Here is a 4,468-nt window from a genome sequence, read left to right as displayed (position 1 = left end):
AGTTTGCCAGTAATTGTAAGAAATGATTACGAATCACATATTTTTTTTTAGATTGGACAAAAAATCATGATTGCAAAACTGATAAAAATTCAGATAAATCTGATATAACCGTGTCACAATTTAATTTATCGTAAATTATGTTAATGATGATAGTTGGTTATATTTCTCTTTCATCCCGATGCGAATTAAAAAAATAGAAATTTTAACAAGTGATTCAAGAAATTTTCAACCACTGACTATTTGTTAAATTTCAACAGTGCTTCGACAGATTTTGTAATTAACAAAGGGACGCTTCAGACTTGTGAATATGAAGTTACAGTTGCTAGACAAATAATATACATGGGCAAAACAGAGAGAAAAAAAAAATAGTAAATGAACTTTGGGGGACCTTAGCTTCGAAATATCTTTTGTCAGGACTCCTTTACGATATACGGTGGCGAAATATAACGATATGGGAATATGGAAATAGTAACGCATAAAAATTTATAAAAGTAGAATACAGATGCGGTGGAGATATGTTTGCAAAAAAAATTATTTTTTTTATAATTTTAATAATATAATATGTATGAAAATAAAATCAAATATAAATTAATAAATAAATAGAGGGATTCCTATTAAGTTAAAAGTCTTCAAACATTCATAAAATATTCAAAATTAAAAGCAAAAGCAAAAGCAAAAGTAAAAACAAATTAAACATCATTCTCACATCCCAACGCTTAAAAAAAAAAGGAGAGTAGAAAAAAGAAACGTAAGAGAGCGAGAGAGAAGTGAGAGAGACAATAATGATATAACAATTTGACAAATTCTATTATTTCAACTCTCACTATATTTCTCTTATCAAAGAACTAAACAAATGTCAGAAGTAATATGTGATTTCGAGTATTTGATATTTCAAAATTAAGTATTCGAGATTTCAAAATTAATAAAAAATTAATTAAGAAATATCCGACACGTTTAAGAAATATTCGATACGTATCCGTAAGTATCTAAGGAGTATCGGTATTCGATAAGTATTCGATATAGATACGTCTCCATTTTGAAAGTATCCTTACTTCATAGGTTACCACACACTTTTATTGGAGGATGTATTGTTAATTTTCCTTTTTGTTTTTGTTTTTGTTTTTTTGATCTAGATTTCATCTTTATTGGTTTTATTGAAATTCACATTTGTAGTGATATACGATTGGGTTTATTTAAGAAATCTTTCAATTTATACACAAAATTTTTCAATTTATAATCATGTCACTATATTTGTGTGATTGAATTTAATTATGAAATATTTTAATTTTTTTAAACATATAACTCGATGTTTGAGTTTGAGATTTATAATTATTTTTTAGACCAAGTTTGAGCAAATTTAGAGGCCCAACGTTTGGGCCGGGTCGGGTCAACCTTGGACAGACACAAAGTCCCTTACTATGTAGTGTCGGCTCAACCAGAACCCGGTCCGACCCAACAAATGTCTACCCCTAATTGAAAAATAGTTGGTCCGAACACCCGCTTATTTAAAAAAATGGCAAATTACATATACCCCCTCGAGGTTTGGCTAAATTACAAATACCCCCCTGAGGTTTGAGAAATTACAAATTCCCCCCTGAATGCTATATTTGCATAACAAATTAGGGGGTAATTTGTTATGAAATTTAAACCTCAGAGGGCAAATTGTTATGAAAAAACAAACCTCAGGGGGCGGGATGTAATTTTTGAAACCTCATGGGGTATCTGTAATTTAGCCAAACCTCAAGAGAGGTATATGTAATTTGCCCTAAAAAAAAAAAAAACATATAGCCTCCGTTTGGGAATTGGGTTGGCTTTTTGGCTTTTTGGCTTTTTGGCTTTTTTGACTATTTTAGCCTGGGCTTAAAAGCTTGGTTTGGGAAGGGCTTTTTGGCTTTTTGACTTTTTTGAGTTTTTTTGTGAAAGAAGAATGTAATGATTATGGATTGGATGTGATGTTTTGTTTGTTATGGCTAAAATAGCCTATTTTGTTTTTTGTGACTAAAATAGCCAAAAAACCCAAACCATGGCTTCCCAAACGAAACCATAGTTGCTCAAATGCAATTTGTGTTTGATTTATTAAAATATCGTTTAACCGCTCGATTTATTAAGACATCGTTTGAAATTGACTTAGTATGCAAATAAATTAAAAGTAAATTATAAATACACTTTTTTAGATTTGTTTAAAATATGAATTGTCTCATATAATTTTGAAAATTGCAAATACCCTATTTTCACTTTAACAAAGATAATAATAAAAAAAAAAATCCTAATAACCCTCCTTTGCAACAATAAAATTACTAAAACTGTTAATTGAAATTTATTTATGATATTATTAAAAACTGTTAATCGACTTGATGATTGATTAATGAAATGTGTTATTTGTTATGCGATTAGAAATTTTAAAGGGTAGAGTGTAATTTCAAAAATCAAAAGAGACAATTAATGTTTTAAACAAATCTTAATAATGTATTTACAATTTACCCATAAATTAAACATAATTATATTTTGAACTCTTTAATTTTTAAAACTTAGTGGATGTTTGGGAAGTGGATTTTTTGTAGGTTCTTTTAATTGTAGAATATTATTGGAAATTTTTTTTTTTTTTGTGTTTGGGAAGATAGTTGAGTTTTTCTGTAGTTGGATGTAATGTTTGTGAGAGAAAAAGTAAAATGATAATATGATTTAATGTGATATTTTGTTTAGATTTATTTTTTTTTTATTTTATAAAACATTTGTCTTGTAGTGAAAAAAATAAAAAAAAAATCCAAAAACCCAGTTCCCAAACATTTGTCTGGTAGAATATATTCTCTAAATCAAGCCACTCAAACTTAAGCCTAGTTTGGGAAGATTAAAAAAAGATAAAAAGTCAAAAAGTCACTATCCTATTTAAGTCACATCATCTTATTTAAGTCACATCATCTCTCTAATACATCACTTCAAACCCAACCCAAACCCAACCCATATTTCATAAAAAGTCAAAAAGTGCACTTATTTAATCTTCCCAAACTAGGCCTTAGTTTTGTTATCAATTCAATTAAAAAACTTCATTTAAACATATCTTAAAACATTACAAAATTTTAAATCAAACTTAAAGAACTATTACTCCACTCTGGTTATACACACAAAACAGAGTAAAAGACAATTTGGTATAGCTTTTGGGAAGCAGTTATAACTTATTTTATTTTGATAACCTGTTCTAGGTTGTTTGGCTATAGTTTATTAAACAAAAATAACTTAAATAAATTATAAAAAAATAATTATTTTAAAGCTAAAAAAAAAATACTTTTAACTTTTACTTTTGTTATTATCAATTTTTAACTTAAAAACAGTTATACCAAACAAGGGTAATGTATAAGATCATAAAGAAGTATTAACATGAAGAGCAAATTCTATATATTAGTCAATATTTTATTATATCATATAAAATAAAGACTTTGTAATTCGTAAGCATCACAAACATGAATTGCTTATACAAACATTATAAACTTATATTCATATATAGAATTAATATTAAATCAATGATATTTCCATGGAAGACAGCGGAGCTTAGAGCAACTCCCTTCCCATGAGCTCCTGCACTGATCACCTTCCTCACCATCACAACAGTCACACACAACTCCAAGATTATTTGCAAACTCCTTTGAATACCCTAATAACAAAATTAATTTCACACAAATCAATCAATCAATTTATGTATTTAGAGAGAGAGAGAGAGAGAGAGAGAGAGAGAGATTTACTTTGTGGGTGTTGGAGTGATATAGCTCTTGCTTCAACAGTTGTGTATTGGGATATGGCAAGGATCATAAACAGCAAGATAAGGAGCTCAAAGCGCTTTGACACATCCATTTTTCTAGCACTAGAAAGTAGAGATAGAATGTGAAGGGTGGATAGGAGAAGAAGCACTGGAAGGGGTTAATAATAAATTATTTCTCTTACTTTTAAATACATTAATAATGGTTGTCTGCTCCTATTGGACTGGTGTCTGTCTTCCAGAAGGACAGAGGTACATCGGGGACCACATCCTCTTCCATTTGAGTAATTTGGACCGTTTAAATTGATGTTTAAAATTCACATTAAACTATAAATATAATTTTAAATTAAATTGTTCATTTTCTAAAAATAAAGTTGATAATATTATGTAGTTGTCATTATTAAATTAATCGGTTATTTTATTTTATTTTTTATTATAGATAATCTATCTATTAAGATCTAACCAATGAACAAAATAAATTAGCAAAACATGACTTGTGAAGACGTATAAATAAGAACGGACAATCCAATCTAACAGAAAGGAGTTGGTCTTTCTATACATTAATCGTACAGTATCATGCAACAAATTTCTGTTATATTGTGTTTGGTTGGGAGATTTGGGAAGGAATTTGAAAAAGGAAAGTGAGAGGGTAATTTTTGGTGAAAATTGGGCCGAACTATGAGATGGACTTTATGGCCCAAAGTACGAAGGACTGGG

The 4,468-nt window shown here is 28.8% G+C and overlaps 1 long non-coding RNA gene across 1 annotated transcript; it reads right to left on the bottom strand.

Annotated features, from left to right (window-relative positions):
* Positions 1-3,370: 3,370 nt before the first annotated feature.
* Positions 3,371-4,023, bottom strand: LOC114306432 (uncharacterized). The gene is made up of 2 exons (XR_003644676.2): positions 3,738-4,023; positions 3,371-3,649 (listed from the first exon to the last, which is right to left on the bottom strand). It is a non-coding gene; the product is annotated as an uncharacterized LOC114306432 (long non-coding RNA).
* Between the last annotated feature and the right edge of the window lie 445 nt (positions 4,024-4,468).

This window comes from Camellia sinensis, chromosome 1, assembly GCF_055761805.1.
Source record: "Camellia sinensis isolate YWXY chromosome 1, ASM5576180v1, whole genome shotgun sequence".
NCBI lineage: Eukaryota > Viridiplantae > Streptophyta > Magnoliopsida > Ericales > Theaceae > Camellia > Camellia sinensis.
This window is presented reverse-complemented; position numbering and strand designations above follow the sequence as displayed.